Raw genomic sequence first — 18,561 nt, forward strand, 5'->3', positions numbered from 1 at the left:
TATATACATTATTTATATGTATGTATATATATATATCTCAGTATACACACAGTGACACTATGTAGGAACAAAAAAAGGAACTAACAGAACTAACAGGTGACTGGGGTGATGTTTCACTTGCTAAAGTGCTGCCTTGGAAACATGAGGAATTAAATTTGATCCCAAGACCTCATATACTTAATAGCTGGGGGGTGAGGTGGGGTTGTGGGGGGCTCTCACTGGCCCAGCTAGCATTGTTTATTTGGTGAGCTAGCTACATGCCGATGAGAGACATTGTTTTAAAGGCAATTGTTTTATGATGCTAGAGGACCAACACCCTGAAGCTGAGCTTTGGCTTTGACCTGCATATGCCTACAAAGGAACAAATGTGAGTGAATGCAAGTACACACACAGACACAGACATACACACACATGCTTGCATGCATGCATGCTCACATGCTTGCACACTCACCAAAAAACCCCAAAACACTAACAATGAAGGGGCTGAGAAGGAGGAACCAAGGATAAGAAAGGGGAGGGTAAGAGGAGGTGGGCACAACAGACTCAAAGCACGTCATATACTTGTGTGAACACGTGATTATGCAGTGCAGGTTCCTGCATTGTAAGTACCTGTCAATGTAGAAAAAAATCAAGGAGAATCAAAGTAGATATACTAGATGTGGCAACACTAGGTGCCTCTGCGCTAGTGCTCCTTCCACGGACTGAATCTGGATGACCACGGTAGACTTCTTGGCTCGTATTTTCTTTGGCTTGGCTTAGCACATAACTTGTCTGCTCCAAGACAATAAAACAGAATACCCTGTTATATCCAAATAATGACCAAGGACACCTGTGCTGCTTGGTTACATTGTTGATTTAATTACTGTGGATCTGGGTAAAGAATTTAGACCTCTTCTTTCTGAATAAGTGCCTGATTGACCTTTTTCCTTGTAGCTCTTCATCACCCTAATGCCCACAACTACTAATTTACAAAGAGTAATTTGCCTCTGAAGGCAGATAATTCCAACTAACTGTTTTGACCAAGGGAGGATTTATAAGTCTTTGCCAGTTGGGCTAATTGTTCATTTAAGGTCTTTAATTGTTCCCTGGCTAATTTATTTTTAAGAGGCCTCTGAACTAGCCTTTCTTTTGCTCATTAGGTGTTTGGCAGTTTCCCAAAGTAAGCAAGGGTTGACATCTGTTATACGGTACTCAGTGAACTGAAGACTTTTGCCTCCACCTTGATGCCATCCATCGCCCTTTTGGTTCTCCAGGCCCAGGCGTCGTCTTCTCTGGAGGCACCCTCCTTTCCAAACAGGATAATACCCTGACCTCAGTGGCTCACAGCAAGCTTAGGAAATTCCTCATTGATTTTCTTGGTTCCTGCTGAGCATTTTGCTATAGACTAAGAGTATGGTTGGCCCAGTATGTGTCCAGTCTAAGAGCTGGGTAATGACACACCATCACAAGAGATGGAGGAGACTCTAACCCTGGATAACTAACCCAGGCCTGTTTTTCACCAAGGCTCTCCTCTCATGGCCTAATCACTTCTGGGCCTTCACAATTCTACATTGTTGCATTGAGGGTTACTTTTTCCCATGAGTGTTGGAGAGGATATTCAAATCATCCTATCAGGTGTATTGGGCACACTTTGAGAGCAGCCAGACATCTCAGCTTGCCTAGGACTCAGGAACTTCCAGCTGTACCAGACTTTTATTGCTCAAGTAAAGTAACTCATATGAAATTAAGCACGGATTCAGATACAGCCACACGGCCATCAGAAACTGATTGTAGAAAATTCAAAGTTTTATTTTCAATTTTAAATGTGTATATAGTATGTGCATTTATATCTATGTGAATATATACCACATGAGTGTGGGTGCACTCAGGTGCCAGAAGAGAGTGTTGAAGTTTCTAGAGTTGGAGTTTCAAGTGGTTGTGAGCCATCTGATCCATGTCAGGGGAACAGAATTTGGGTCCTCTGGAAGGGCAGGAAGCTCACTTAACCACTTAGGCTATCTCTCCAGCCTTAAAACCCAGGTTTTTAAGTGTATTTTTTTTAAGTGCTTTATCTGGGCTCTCAAACGAGCACTTCTTTCTCACAGTCCATTCCTCAGTTCCCTTTCCTTGCTCTTTAACTTTCTGGCAGTGGCTCTCAGTCCACTCGTTGTGTCAGGAAATTCCTCCACAGTGCCACTGCTGTGAGCAGTGTCTGTTAGACAATGTGGGGTAGTCTACTCCCTGCCCCACATTCCCACTGCTGGGCTGAGAACAGCTGTTTGTTCTCTGGGAGACCACAAAACCTATCAGCATTTCAGGCTCTCAGGAGTGCCCAGACAATCACATCGATCCTTGGCTCCTGAACTCCCTCCTCCCTCTGCCAGGCTTTCTTCATTCCAGCATCTTTGGCTCCCACTTGTACTTATTTTTGGGCACTCTGTATCTGTAAACAGAGAATGAAGAATATAACCCATAGCTTGGGGAAATAGATCTACTCTTTGTTTGTTTGTTTGTTTGTTTTTCAAGACAGGGTTTCATTGTATAGCCTTAGCTGTCCTGGACTTGCTTTGTAGACCAGAGATCCATCTGCCTCTGCCTTTCTTAGTGCTGGGATTACAGGTATGTGCCACTGCAGCTGGCTTAGATCTACTGTTTTCAACGATTCACTAATAAGCATTTTTTTGCTGCTCAGCCAAATCACTGTCTTAGGACCATGAGCTTGCCAAAGGGTTTCTATCAGCTTTCAGCTCCTTAGTTGAGAAAAACAAGTTAAAATTCCCTAGCCTCCCCAGTTTTATGTTTCTTACCCCTCCATTTCTCTCTGTCTCCCCCCTGTCTTTCCTTCCTTAACTAATTTCATTTCTCAGTGTTGAGGATCAAATGTCCTTATTGTGTACTTGAGCCTCTTTTGGAGGCGCAAGCTACAAGATAGCTACTAATAAGAACTGGGAAGACATGAGCTCTCAATTTCATGTAAGAAATTTAGAAGAAAGGGAAAGGAAAGAGGGAGGGGGGAAGAGATGGAGAAAGTGAAAAGGAGATGACTTTCTCAAGTATTTAGTGAGAAATGATTACATTTAATTTGTTTGGATTGTTTTAGGTCCCACATGCACTGTGTGATTAGTAAGTGTCTTCAAGAAAATGCCATTCACCAATCTGCTCAGGCTAATCAGAATCTACGCCCAGAGTAAACACTGTGTTAATCTCTGTATTGAGGAGGGATACATGTGGAAAGAATAGAGTTAAACAAAAATAAGAGGGTTTTTAAAATAATTTATCTTTTTAATTTAAATTTTTATTTTTTATATTAGTTACAGTTTATTCACTTTGTATCCCTACTGTAGCCCCTTCCCACTTCCCTTCCCAATCCCACCCTCCCTCTCTCATCTCCTCTCATGCCCCTCTTCAAGACCACTAGTAGGGGAGGTCCTCCCTTTCCATCTGACTCTAGCCTATCAGGTCTCATAAGGACTTTTTGCATTGCCCTCCTCTGTGGCCTGGCAAGGCTGCTCCCTTCTCATGGGGAGATGATCAAAGATCCACGTTCCCCTTACTAGGGAACCCACTTGGACACTGAACTGCCATGGGCTACATCTGCGCAGGGGTTATAGGACATCTCCATGCATGGTCCTTGGTTAGAGTATCAATCTCAGAAAAGACCCCTGTGCCCAGAATTTTTGGTTCTATTGCTCTCCTTATGGAGTTCCTGTCCCCTCCAGCTCTTTCTATCTCCCCCTTCTTACATAAGATTCCCTTGCACTCTGCCCAAAGTTTGGTTATGAGCCTCAGCATCTGCTTTGATACCCCTCAAAGGTATCAAAGGTCTTTCAGAGGCCCTTTGTGGTAGGCTCCTGTCCTGTTTTGTGTTTTCTCCCTCTTCCAATGTCCATCCCATTTGCCTTTCTGAATGAGGATTGATCATCTTATCCAGGGTCCTCCTGTTTGTTTAGCTTCTTTAGGTGTACAGATTTTAGTATGTTTATCCCATATTATTTGTCTAATATCCACTTATAAGTGAGTATATATCATGTGTGTCTTTCTTTTTCTGGGATACCTCACTCAGGATGATCTTTTCTAGTTCCCATCATTTGCCTGCAAATTTCATGATTTCCTTGTTTTTAATTGCTGAATAATATTCTATTGTGTAAATGTACTACAATTTCTGTATCCATTCCTCAATTGAGGGACATCTGGGTTGTTTCCAGGTTCTGGTTATTATGAATAAAGCTGCTACAAACATGGTTGAGCAAATGTCCTTGGGTACTTGAGCATATTTTGGATATATGCTAGGAGTGGAATCTTGAGGTGGCGCTATTCCTAATTGTCTGAGAAAGTGCCAGATTGATTTCTAAAGTGGTTGTACAAGTTTACATTCCCACCAGCAATGGAGGAAGGTTCTCCTTTCTCCACATCCTCTCCAGTGTGTATTGTTATTTGATACTGTCACTTCAGTTTTTGATCTTAGCTATTCTGATGGGTGTTAGGTGAAATCTCAGGGTCATTTTGATTTGCATTTCTCTGATGACTAAGGACATTGAGCATTTCTTTGGGTAAGTGTTTCTCTGCCATTCTATATTCCTCTACAGAGAATTTTCTGTTTAGCTCTCTACCTCATTTTTAAGTGAATTATTTGATTTGTTGCTATTTAACTTCTTGAGTTCTTTATATACTCAAGATATTAGCCTCTGTCAGATATAGGGTTGGTAAAGATCCTTTCCCCGTCTGTAGGCTGTTGTTTTGTACTGATGACAGCGTCCTTTGCTTTACAGAAGCTTTTCAGTTTCATGAGGTCCCATGTATTGATTGTTGATCTTAGAGTCTGTGCTGTTCATGTTCTGTTCAAGAAGTTGTCTCCTGTGCCAATAAGTTCTAGGCTCTTCCCCACTTTTTCTTGTAACAGGTTTTATAATTTATTTTTATTTTTTTAATAATGTATTCACTTTATATCCTGATTATAGACCCCTCCCTCATCTACTCCTGGTCCCACCCTCCCTCTCTCTTCCTCCCTATCCCCCTCTCCTAATCCTTAGAAAGGAGAACTACTCCCTTACCATTTGACCCCAGCCTATCAAGTCTCATCAGGACTGCCTGCATCTCCCTTCTCTGTGGCCTGGGCAAGGCCCTCCCACCTGGGGGAAGTGATCAAAGAGTGGACAACAGAGTCCATGTCAGAGACAGCCCCTGCTTGCCTTACTAGGGAACCCACATGGAGACTGAGCTGCCTATGGGTTACGTTTGAGCAGGGTGTCTAGGTCTTCTTCTTGCATGGTCCTTGTTTGGTGCTTCAGTCTCTGCAGGCTCCCCCCTGCGCCCAGATTTGTTGGCTCTGTTAGTTTTCTTGTGAAGCTCCTGTCCCCTCTGGGTCCTTCTATCCACCCATTCTTCCATAAGACTCTCTGCACTCTGCCAAAAGTTTGGCTGTGTTGGTTGGAGTGTTTCGGAGAGTATCTATGTTAGGCTCCTGTCCTGTTCCCTCTCTTCAACTGATTCTGGTGTCTATTCTATTTGCCTTTCTGAATGAGAATTAAGCATCCTTTCCAGGGTCCTTCTTGTTATTTAGCTTCTTTAGTCTGTAGGATGGTTATCCTATATTAGATGGCTAATATCCACTTATAAATGAATACATACCATGCATGTCTTTTGGGTTCTGGATTATCTCACTCAGGCTGATCTTTTCTAGTTCCATCCATTTGCCTGCAAATTTTATAATTTCCTTGTTTTTAATAGCTGAGTAATATTTCATTGTGTAAATGTACCACAATTTCTTTATCCATTCTTTGGTTGAGGGACATATAGGTTGTTTCCAGATTCTTGTTATTATGAATAAAGCTGCTATGAACATAGTTGAGCAAACAAATGTCCTTGTGGTATGGTGGTGCATCTTTTGGGTAGATGCCGAGGAATGGTATAGCTGGATCTTGAGGTAGTGTTATTCCCAATTTTCTGAGGAAGTGCCAGATTGATTTCCAAAGTGGTTGTACAAATTTGCACTCACACCAATGGACATTTTCAAGTAAAGATGTATAGAAAAAAGGGTATGTTGTATGACATGATGAGATTTTATTTTTGTTTTTTTTTTATTTTTGTTTTATTTTCTTTTGGAGGGGAAGGTTGCAAGGGCAGAGGGTGAATAAGGTGTGTGATTGGGGTGCATGATCTGAAATTTACAAAGAATCAATAAAAAGTTGAAAAATGGTAAAAAAAGGGTGAAGATGATATTTGTGAGGTTCAACTAATGCTCATGAAAGTGCTTGAATACGAGCATAGCTCTTTATGAATGTTGTCTGCCATAAATGTCTAACAGCATAGTGGGACTCTTGTCAGCCAGATGGGATTCTGAGACAGACACTTAGGTTTTCCTAAGAGATGTTGACTTCCTATGTGGGCCCACAAGGTGCCTAAGTAAAACACAAAAGCCTGGCATCTCTGCCTTCCATTTGCACTGTGTCGTTTATTTCAGTTAATCACTCAAAGAGTGTCAGTCAAATGTCATTCATCTCCCTTCAAGGCTGCAGGCACAGAGATGAATCATTGTCCTAAACCTGTGGCCACTTCAGATTCTAAGAAAAACAAAACCTTGCCAGCCAGAGGGACTCAGAATGAGGGAAATGATCCAGAAGAGAGGTCTGTTGTCTGGGACAGAAGCAGTCGTCTTCTGGAAGCAGGTGGTCCCTTCCAACAACATAGATCTCCTCAGACAAACTTATAGCATGAGGACAGTGACCATCAATTGTTTCGACTAGGATTGCTTGATTACATGTACTTCCTGTCTCCACCTTCAAGTTGTCCTGCATTTAAACCTAAAACTTATATCAGTACCTGGGTGGAGGGTGGAGTTGGGATCACTTGACTCCCTTATTTGTCTCTCTTTCCAGTGTGGACACAAAGAATAAATCTTCTTTTTGTTACCAGAGTCTTTAATTGGTGTACTGGGACAGGTGACTGAGCCTAGATGGTTGGGTGTTCTGGAATGTGGCCTTGTGCCTGAAAAACTCTGGCTGCAACTCAGGAATCTCCAGTAATCTGCCCTTTGTACAAAATAAGAATTTTTTTGCCTCTCTAGAAGAGAGGGTGTTTCATAGGAATCACTTGATCATCAAACAATCTCCACATGTAGTTTTCCTTGGGCACCTGCTGAATCTCAGGTGCTGTCGTGGGAAACTTTCTCATGTGGGGAATGGATAACGAATAAGCAAACAAAGAATGGGATCTTAAACTACCATGTGCTATGAAGGGACCAACAGAGTTGTGGTAGAGATTCTGTGAAGCGAGCTGTTGAAAGTAGCTTCCTGATGGATCATCTTACATGATGGCTCTAAGCTGCAAGGAGTCTTGTTACATCCCTGGTATTTTCCCTCAGCCCGGGGTGGACCTCGACTCTGGTTTCTCCATGTATCTTATTGAAGAGGAGCTCTCCTCAGTCTCCTGTCTCCAGCTGAGGGGCACAGGGTTCTGCATGGGCATCTTCCTGTCTTCCTCTTCTTGAATGCCTAATTCTCAAAGGCATTCTAAGCCCTGCCACCAGCTTCAGCAGTGGCTGCACAGAGGTAAGACAGAAGAAAGGTAGAGACAGCAGAGGACAACAGGGGACCTCACAACACTGGATCAGCTTCTGGGATGCCAGCTTCCATATCTACAGGCTATGTAAGACCATGAGCAATGGCTAAGGGGCTGACTAGACTATCATGAAGCTGAGGAAGCCTGCTTCCTTCTCATGCATGCCTGCCTGGGACAACTTGGCACTGTCTTTGATAGCCCACTCAGCACCTGCCTCCTGGATCAGGCATCTCTCCAGGGAGCTAGCAGGAAGCTTGCTGACATTTATTTCCTTTTTCAGCTTTAAAGTTTCTCCCCTCTGAAACACATCAAGAAATTGCCATGACAGGGATCTGGAAAATCGCATTTAGAGATGAAGGGTAAAATGCAAATGTCAGGCTTCAATTCTCTTGCTCCTCTGGGGATTGCTGCTTCCAAGTCAGACTGGAGAGACTGTGAGATGAAGGGTTGTTGGGGTGACCTTGCTTACTTTGACTTTGTATGAAGGTGAATTTTTAGTTGTTATTTTTGTGGCCCATCACAGGCTTTCTATTTGTAACAGTCCTCATTGCCTAAAGGCAATCTAAGAACCGTTCTGGCATTTGCTTATTGATGATTGGTTATAATAAAGATGTGACAGCCAATGGCTAGGGCAGGAAGTACAAGGGAGGAACTTCCGGACACAGAGGGAGACAGAAAGGACAAAAGCAGAAGTGAGAGGTTCAAGACAGACGTGTAAGGGTGTGGAAGGGAGACTGGAGCAGAGAGAGGTAAAGAAGTAGCCACATGGCTGAGGGAGGCTGGGAAATAAGATTAAATTAGAAGTTAACTTAGAGTCTGCACCAGCAAAAGACCTAAGCTTTAAACTATAGGCCTCTCCACTGCTTATTATATCTCACGTGGGTACACGAGACCCCTCCTTGGCCCCCCCCCACCCCCTGCTATCATAGGTAAGAAGAAACCCTGGGATGAGATGTGGAGGATATGGACTGATGAGAACCAGATGAGAAACTGTAGGCAAACCACTCCACTCCATCTCTTTGGTCTTCATTCATTTATTTGTAAAATGTCAAGAACGGGTAATGTAAATGGTGCCCATTGTCTTTCCAGATCAAGTAGTGAGATTTTTACATAGCCCTTTAAGATATAGGCGTTGATAACAAAGCTGTAGGCTGTTATTCATAGCTGCTGTTATGTTATGGAGTGATCAGCAAAGGAAAGTAGAGGTAAGTTGTTTCTTTGTGACTGATGTATAGTTTGTACAAAACTGAACAACTGTCACAGTTACCCAGCACAGCTGTGCCACTTACACACTGACCAGTAGTGTTTGAGAGCTGTGATAAAACATATTTTTGCCAACATTTAGCTAGTCATTTTAATTTTCATCATTCTAGTGGGAATAAAGTAATATTTTATTGTGCTTTTGAATTTTATTTCCCTTATATCTAATGATGGTGAATGTACCCACTGGCCATTATTGTAGATCTAATTAGAAGTGTCTACATGCATTTTCTACACTTTATTATTTTTTGTCTTCTTAATTTTTATTAAATTATTTATTTACTTTGCATCCTGATTTCAGCTTTTTTTCTGTACTCTCCTCCCAGTTCCTCCCTTTCACCTTACCTCTCCCTTATCCACCCCTCCTCCTCTTCTTCTCAGAAAAGGGAAGCCTCCCCATTTTGTACATTTTAAATGAGCTCTTTTGTCTTTTTATTGATAGTCTAAGTTATTTACATATGCTGCTCATAGACTTTTTTTGTTACATATGTATGCTCTAAGTAGCTACTTCTAGGTAATAGTTATCTTTTCTTTTTCTTAGTGGTGTTATTTGGTGAATAGAAGATTTTAATTTTAAGTCTAATCAGTTTCCTTTATGGTACATGAATCCTTTTTAAAAAAGATTTATGTTTAATAAATAAAATTTTAATTTATTTTGTGTTTTGCCTGTATGTATGTATGTATGTATGTATGTATATGTACTATGTGCTTCCTGATGCCCACAGAGGTCAGATCCCCTGGAGTTGAAGTTAAAGACAGTTGTTAGCTTCCATGGGCGTGCTGGGAGCTGAACCCAGAGCCTCTGGGTGAAAAGTAAGAGAGTCTAACCACTGAACCATCTTTCTAGACCCATCAGTCAGGAGTCTTGGGTCTTCCTCAAGAAAACATCATTACCTTGAAGTCATCATGATATTTCCCTAAGTTTTCTCCTAGATGTGTTTGGTTTTGTGATTGCTTTCAGGTCTTTGAGGTTTGTTTGGGTTCAGGTTCATTTATTTTATTGTATGTGTCTGTTTGCTCCAGCAACATTTGTTAAATGACAACTGGCTTAGTAAAATCAATTTGTTGAAATAAGTTTATTTATGGTTTATGTTAGGAGAAAATGCTTCTGGATACTATCAAATGTGTCCTGGCTTCAAAATGATCACTAACCAAGATCTGTTTTTGTGGGATGTAAACCTTGGGATAAACTGTAAAATTTTTTTAAAATAGTAAATGATGTGCAATAAATATGGGAGTACAGATATATCTTGAGAGCTTGACCTAAAAAATTGGGCTATAGCTGGGCATGGTGGTGCACGCCTTTAATCCCAGCAACTGGGAGGCAGAAGCAGGCCTCTGTGAGTTCGAGACCAGCTTGATCTGCAGAGAAAGAGTGTTTCAGGACAGCCAGGGCTATATGGAGAAACCCTGTCTTGAAAAATTGAGCTATATATACTTGAAAGTTTTATTTGGATTATGTGACTCTCTCTCTCTCTCTCTCATTTATTCATGAGTATTATGTTTACATATTTTACATTCCTCCTACCAATTTGTTCTATGTTGCCCCCACCCCAAGGCAGGTGTGTTTTTAGTTTTTTGTTTTTGTTTTTTTTTAAAGACCATCCATACTGTTTCCATAGTGGCAACACCATTGTATACTCCCACCAATAATGCACACAGATTCCAGTATCCCTACATTCTCACCAACATTTGTTATTCTTTAAAAAATAAAGGAAGGCCAACAGTCCCAACTAACCTGGGCCCAGAGGGGGCTTGCAGAGACTGAAGCACCAGCCAAGGACTAGGCATGGACTAGACCTAGGCCCTTTACACATATGTACCCATGGGCAGCTTAGCCTCCATGTAGGTCCCCCAGAAAGGTGATGGAGGCTGTCTCTGACATGGTTTTTGTTGTGTGACTTTTGATCACTTCACCCTGGTGTGGCTGCCTTGCCAGGACACTGAAAAAGGAAGTACATAGTCATGATGAGACTGGACATGCTGGGGTGGGTTTCTGGGGGGGAGGCTCTCTCCTTTTCTGAGGGGAAGGAGAGGTAGTATGAGGGAGGGACAGAGGAGAGGGACCAGAATGAGAGGAGTGAGGGGGCTACAACTGAGATGTAAGTGAATAACTAATAACAAAAAGGGCATCCTAATAGGTGTGAGGTGGTAACTCATTGAAGTTTGATTTGTATTTCCCCGATGATCAGTTATGCTAACTAACTTGATACATCTGCTGCTTTTTGTAATGTCTTCTTTGGAGAAATGTCTGTTCAACATCTTTACTCAATTTTAAATAACCTTTTCACTATTGAGCCGTAAGAGTTTCTTACACAGCTAGGACATTAGCCCCTTGCTGGATGAATGGCTTATGAGCATTTTCTTCTGTTCTGAAGGTTCTTTTTCACCCTGCTGATCACTTCCTTTCCTGTTCAGAGGCTCTTTTACTTTTATGTAGTTTAACTTATGTCCTTTTGCTCTTGTTGCTTAAGAATTTGGGTCCATTGGGCAAAAAAGCAAGTATCATTACCACAATTACTTGGCTCTATCTGGCTAATAATGAATAAAAATGGGGGATATAGACAAACAGGTGTGGGCTTATAGGAAATATTATGAGAAGCCTTAACCCCTCATTGGAACATCCTGCGTCAGTTCTAGAACTAGCAGTGGTGGTGTCCGAGGTCTGAGTAGGTTCAGGAGACCATTGCCCCCAGGGGCGAGACGTGCTCCATGCCAATTGACTAACTCCATGTTTTCCTCCAATTTTGAAAGTCATTTAAGGTTCTTAAATTATTTTTTTCCCTTTTTTCTTAAATTTTTCATCAATTACACTTTATTCATTCTGCATCCCCCCATAAGCCCCTCCCTCCTCTCCTCCCAATCCCACCCTCCCTCCTCCCTCTGCTTGCATGCCACTCCCCAAGTCCACTAATAGGGGAGATTCTCCTCTCCTTTCTGATCTTAGTCTGTCAGTTCACATCAAAAGTGGCTGTATTGTCCTCTACTGTGGCCTGGTAAGGCTGCTCCCCCCCCAGAGGGAGGTGATCAAAGAGCAGGCCAATCAGATTATGTCAGAGGCAGTCCCTCTTCACATTACTATGTAACCCAATTGGACTCTGAACTGCCCTGGGCTACATCTGTTGATGCCCCTCACGCTATGACTCTCTTCAGACAGAAAAGGGATCTTGGAACTACAGCCACCATTGTTACTACCATCTAATTGACGGCTGTTGGAGCTACCACCAGGGCATTAGCCATGAGTCATACTGGGCAGACTGCTCAGACCCTGAATAATCATTTAGCCAATGTAGCTCATGCCTTAGTTGTACATAAAGGAATTAATGCTCAACTAAAAGGAAGCTTGATGGTGTTCAATCAGAGGATTGACCTCTTGCAGGAGCAAATTGATACCCTATGGCAAATCGCTCAACCTGGCTGTCAATGAAAGTATGCTGGACTTTGTGTCACTAGCATACAACATGAGAATTTTTCCTGTGCTTCAAATCTGTCTAAACAATTGTCGAGCTATATTTTAGGTAATTGGACTGGAGAATTCGATACTACGATGGAGCAGCTGAGAGTGGCCATTGTCACAGTAAATTCTACCGGAGTGGACGCAGGACTAGCCACAGGATTATCAACATGGATTGCTGCAGCCATGAATCATCTGAAGGAATGGGCGGGCATGGGAGTGTTAGCAAGCCTTCTGGTGTTGGTCTCCTTGGTTTGCCTGTGGTATATATGCAAGATTAGAGTCTCACAACAGTGTGATGCAGCCATGATCATTCAGGCCTTTACAGCCATTGAAGCAGGACATTCTCCCCAAGCATGGTTGGATACCATAAAAAGCTAAAATGATACGCTCAGGATGCGAGGCTAAGCACTGCACTCAGGGTCAGCCGCTTTGGACCCAGAGAAGAGCATGTCTGATTGCATGCGGGTTGATGCCCCAGGTCCCGCCTCTGAGAAAAAGGTATCGGACGGGTCTGATGCTCTTTGGGTGGATGACACCTAAATGAACATCTGTACAAAGTCCCAATTTATTTCTAATATCAGAGATCAGACCTCTACTCTTGCCTGATGCGTCTAAAACGAAAAGGGGGAACTGTAGAGAGCTGCGGAATGCTATGCCTTAAAGATGGAGCTGGTTTCCGCCTTCCACCTTCCCGATGGTGAGTGCTCTCTGTCACGAACAACTCCACATTTGGCTAAGGCCGAGGAGCTGGCTTGCTTCCATGTATGTGGACCTATCTGCATTGCCCCCGTGGCACGCCTGGGTTGGCTACCCAGAGGCTATTTAAGCTGTGGGCTGGCTTTCCCCGGGGTCCGAGGATTGTTCAATGTTCCTGAATAAACTGCATTGAAAAAAAAAAAAAAAAGAATTTGGGTCCGATCATTTCCAAGACCAATATCATGAAGTTTTTCCGAAACTATTAGGTATGTGTGTGCATATGGAGACTGGGGGTTGATGTTGACCATCATTCCCACCCTACTTTTGAGACAAGGTATAATATTGAATCTGGAGCTCACCAATTTAGCTATACTGGCTCTATGTTTACAGCAATGCATGTATACACAGAGAAGTATGTTCACAAGTGTGCATGCATATGTATGTATGTATGTATATGTATATGTATACATCTATGTATAGAGGTGTGTATAAGTGCATACTTATGTGAGCACGTTTCCATGTTGAATAAATGCTGGCATGCATGTGTACATGTGTGTCTGTATCTGCCTTATTCGGCACATGCACCATGGACTATTACAGCTTCATTATTTGTTTTGTCAACTGTTGTTAAGTTAGTTAAATTCTAGTGGGAAACAAATGCCACCCTGATGGAGGTAACTAAGGTGTCTTTTGCAAAAGGATTGCTTATAGTGGTGTAGACTAAGGAGCCAGTAGGGTGCATGACTCCATACTCAAGGTCCTTGGGGCTATTCCTACAAGGGGAGGAGGTATTTATAGAAGCCTGAAGAGAACAACCTTTTGGACAGGGAGATTTATGACTGACCACAGCTGTGACATTTGTTGGAAGTCTGAATCCAGCTCGCTGACCCAGTAGTGGGGAAATATTTGAAGCCAGGACTCAATTTTCTTTTCCTTTTGGTATTCGACTGGAGTTTCTCAACGTTCAGATTTAGCCAGATATGGGAAAGATCAATGTTGTGCACTTGGACAAGCAGTATGAAGATTGAAGACTGGAGTCGGAAGGGCAAAGGGTGCTCGCCAGCATGTGGCTTCTCTCAAACTCTTCTGTGCAGGAAGGAAGTCACATCCAGAACACTCACCATCTGCTGGGCTCTGTCCTGAACCCTGCGCACACACCCTAGCTGTGACACAACCTTCCTTGCGCTGTGTCTCAGAGGAAGAGCCTCACACTGACTTATCCCAGGCCAGAAGTGAGAATCGCAAGTTTTTCCCTGTTCATTCCAAAGTTGCTGCTTTGAACATGATGCCACAGTGACCGAAGCGATTCTTGTCCTGTCTGCTGACCAGAGAGGCTCTGGGGCTAGCGGGTAAATAGACTTCTGTAGATGAGGAGTGTTTTCCTGAAACAGAACAAAAAGGCAGTGTGGGTGTGACAAGCTCAAAGACATCGTCTTTGGACCACAGGAGAGTGCAGGAGCTAATGGTCACCTGCTTATAAAGGTGCTGGAGACCAGGGAGATGTCTATCAAAACCTTCTCCAGGTTCTTTACATTTAAAAAATGTTTATGTTTAATGTTTTCATTTTACAACAATGTGCAGTGTGTGAATTTCCTTCCCCTTTACAGGGTATTAGAGTTCCCTTATCTCTGCACCCTCAGCTTCTTGTCTTTTTGCTCCTAGAAGTTCTAAGTGGGATAAGATACTTCACTGAGATTTTGATTTAGATTTCTCTTCTGCTTAGTGAAATCTCTCTCAAGATTCTTACCTGATCCATGTCTGGTGACTCTTTAGACAGAGTTGCATGTCACCATTATTGTCCAGCTGGTAACAGTGCATTTTAATGATGGGTTTATGGGCTTCACGGGACTGGCATGAGAATGCACTTGGAGCAGTGAAGAATCCTTCTGTAACAATGAAGTCAGTGTTGGTTGGTCATGCAGGATTCTGCTTGTATGGAAGAATGAGTAGAAATCACAAATCACCTTCACGAGTCAAGAGGAGTACTTCAATGTGCTGTTCAACCTCGCTGTTCTCAGAGGTCAAGGATCAAGCCATATCCTTGTTAAACAGAACAAAATGAAGAGGGCAATGTTGCCAACAGACATTTAGTTCAGGAAACATGTCTTCAGTAAATGCCAGGTGCCAGGCAGTGAGAGGGGGTGGAAGCCTCTCCTCCTTCCCTCCTCCTGAGCCTTAGGTCTTCCATGTAAGTATCTGATTCTTTGTTTGCTGTAGAGGTGGAATGGGGCTGGAGGGACACAAGGCATATCTGAACCTTAGATACTTTACTCAGAAGACAAACTCCCAGAAACCGTGGCGTTGAGACAGAGCAGATATTTGATTCCCTTGCCCTGTGTCTTATCTAACTTGAGTGACGGCTGGTCTGCCGTTCTGGAGATGGAATTCTCAAGCTTCCTTGGGGTCTAAATAAACATGGTCTTCTTTAGCAGCAATAGAGCAGCAGTAGTAGAAGTACCATTTACTGAGTATTTAATATCTTCAGTCGCTGTGGTGCACGCAACATGTCATTCCCACGGTTCCTCTAACACAGTGCCAAAACACACCATCTTATTTGATCCTCAGGATGACTCTGAGATAGACGGATGCCACCCCTGCCATGTTTGTGTGTGTCCATGTGTCTGTGTTTATGTGAGTGTAGACATTCATGTAAGGTATTTGATACTCATCTACTCCATTCACCAGGGAGGTCCAACACACACTGCAGAGGATTCAGTGGGGCAATATGGTCATCTTAGGCAGGGCCATCTATACTGTCTTTGGCAATTTGTTTAGCATTTTCTTGAAATTATCTGTCCAGATAATATGCTGTTAAGTTAATGTACTATGCAAAATTACTTTAATTGATGTATATCTAGACATATTCTTCCCATTGTATGTATGTATGTGTGTTCATGTGTCTGTGTATGTGTGTGTGTATATATGTGTGTATGTATGTGTATATGTATGTATGTGTGTGTGAATGTATGTATGTTTATTAAGATTTTCCTCTGCAATTTGTTTTTTTTTCTCACTTAATAGCATACCACAGCAATCTCTGCAAGTCAGTTTTTTAAATCCAAATTTACCTTTAGTAGTTCGTAAAGTATTTACTCTCTGAAGTACCCTAATGAATCCAACGATTTCCACAGCTTTGGGTATGCTTTTTTGCTTCTAGATTTTTAAAAAATCATTTTTCCCCCTTTGTCTTCAGGAAAAATTCTTTTGTTTAGAAGCTTAGTGTGGTGAAGCTCTTGAAAGGCTGAGGGAAGAGGCCGTAATTTCCAAAGTGCCCAGTAGATGGCAAAATTGCCCCACAGCGTTAGTAAAACCACCCTTCCATGCTTCCGCAGGAGGTAGTTGAGTTGGCTGCTGGCTAAGCAACACTGTACAATGGCACACGTGGAAGGGACTTCGGGAATTAACTGGTTCACTTAGTACTTATTATTACTATTATTATTATTGTTGTCTTGGGAACGTTAATATCCGTGACAAGGCCCTTTGAGTAATGCCCCTTCCCTGCTACTCTGCCCCTTGTCAGTCTGTGGCAAGCAGGCTCCATAGCATAACTCACACGCCTCCCTCTGGGGTGAAACCCATTCCATCCCAAAGACCAGCAGCCCCAGAAGCGAGGTCCTTCAGTGCAGACTGCAGGGATGCATCTCACCAGGAGCCACCTGGCTGGGGACGGTTGATACCCAGATCGTGATCCTGTATGTGTGGGCCTCCACATGACCTTACATGTTGGGCCGGGGGGGGGGGGGGGGGAGGAACCCTGGCACCCCAGGTTCTCTTTTCAAGCCTGGCCAGAACTCTTTGAAGGTCCCAATGTTCAGCTGTGGATACCGTTCTGCCTCTTGGGCTGTCTCTGGGAGGGAAAGCTCCCTGCATCATTGTACAGGGTCCTGAGGGGAGACCATGGCTATAACCTCATAGATCCTAAAGTCATTCCCACAAGGACTGGTCTCATTCCCCAAAGAAGTGGATCTTGTCAAAGCTGTCCTCGTACAGGCATCAGGGCTTTTCCCAGCCCTGGGGAAAGACATTGAAGCTTATGCCGCCTCGGGAGAACCTCAGCCCCTTGGCAGCAAACTCTGTCCTGAGAGCTGCCACAAATGCCCTGTTCACAGGACTCGATCCCGTTCTCCAGGGTGCAGCTGTGGCCGATGGGCAAGCTGTTCAGCATGCCACTCCGGAACTCAGCGGCTGTTCCATGCTTCTTGGGCAGTCCGAGCAGGGCCATGCAGTCGAGGCCGAAGCTGATCAAGGAGTTCCGTTGGAGCTCCTCCCCGAGGTGGTTCTGGATTGTCTGCTTGGAGAGCAGTGTTTGTGCTGCGCTGTCCCACTCTCAGCAAACAGAGTCAGACTTTTCAGTGACCCTCGTCCCCAGCACCCCGCTGTCAGAGCCACCCGCCACACCCGTCTGTACTCTACTTCACAGCTTCTGTGTGAGGGCTGATACATCAGGGTCATTTTTTATTTTTTTCCTGGTGAGCTGGCATGAGAGTCCTGTCCACAGCAGAGGATTAGCTCTTTTTTTCTTGCGGGCTCCCTCCATGGCAGACAGGCATGGCTGCGGCTCCCTCCCCAGCAGGGGCTGTCCCTGCCCGTATTATATTTTAATGGCACACACGACACATAAACGCATTCTGACGGTAAAGGGTTCACATTACTCATTTCCTTTCTCAATCAGCGTCCCCACGCCTCCCCATTCTGTAAGGGAAGACAGTACAGGGAGAGCGCTGTTGTCAGCGCACTGCAGACCCTGATCTGTGGGCTCACACGGACCTGAGTTTTCAAAGTTGACTTCATAGCACTGGTTGCCGCGTTTGGTCAAGCCATCTAGCCCCCACCACGCCTCCGTTTGCTTATTTTTCAGGCCTCCTATATCAAGTCAGGACATGCCGGCGCTCCCAGCGCTGTACCTGGCAGGTAGGAACCTGGTCTAAGAGAACATCAGCTTTGTTCTTTATTGCTCTTTTTGTCACACACACACACACACACACACACACACACACACACACAGTCATTGGAAGAGCACATGCCTCTGCTCCTTCAGTCCTCTAAAGCTGGTCACATGGGCGCAGGGAGTACAAAGAGCACACGTGACCATATGTCTCCAACCCTGTGAACTGGCAACCCATAAGCAGGAGCCTCAGCAATGTCAAGGCCTTTCCTGGTCACTATGTGTCTTTGCTCCATCCAAGTTCAGGGGGTATTTGTGAGTTGGGGGCTGGGAGGAAGGCTGAACTGATTAGTGTTCAGACTTGATTCAGGCATGTAAAATTATGACAAACTTTTGGGCAAAAGCTGGTAGCCCTTCCAACAGTCTGATGGTCCTTAGCCCCAGTTTCATCACCTCAGCTGGTGCCACACATGGAGCAAGAGAGGTGAGAATCAGTCCAGTCACATGCAACTGAAGGCAGGGCCCCTCAGCACCACGGCCAACAGGCTTTTCTCCCAGGGAATCACACCCAACCATCAACCCATTCCATGTGTCCCCATGTCACAGCCATCTTTGATTTGAAAAGCAGTGGGCTTTTGTGGATACTATTTCAATGGAATTTGAATGAAAAACAAAGCAATATAATCATAAAACATTTTTCCAAAAACTAAAACAACCCCCTCCCCCA

The 18,561-nt window shown here is 43.7% G+C and overlaps 1 pseudogene; it reads right to left on the reverse strand.

The window, feature by feature from the left end:
• Positions 1–17,486, reverse strand: part of LOC132652716 (phosphomannomutase 1-like) — a 78,764-nt pseudogene extending 61,278 nt beyond the window's left edge.
• Positions 17,487–18,561: the final 1,075 nt, after the last annotated feature.

This window comes from Meriones unguiculatus, chromosome 1 (assembly GCF_030254825.1).
Source record: "Meriones unguiculatus strain TT.TT164.6M chromosome 1, Bangor_MerUng_6.1, whole genome shotgun sequence".
Classification (NCBI taxonomy): domain Eukaryota; kingdom Metazoa; phylum Chordata; class Mammalia; order Rodentia; family Muridae; genus Meriones; species Meriones unguiculatus.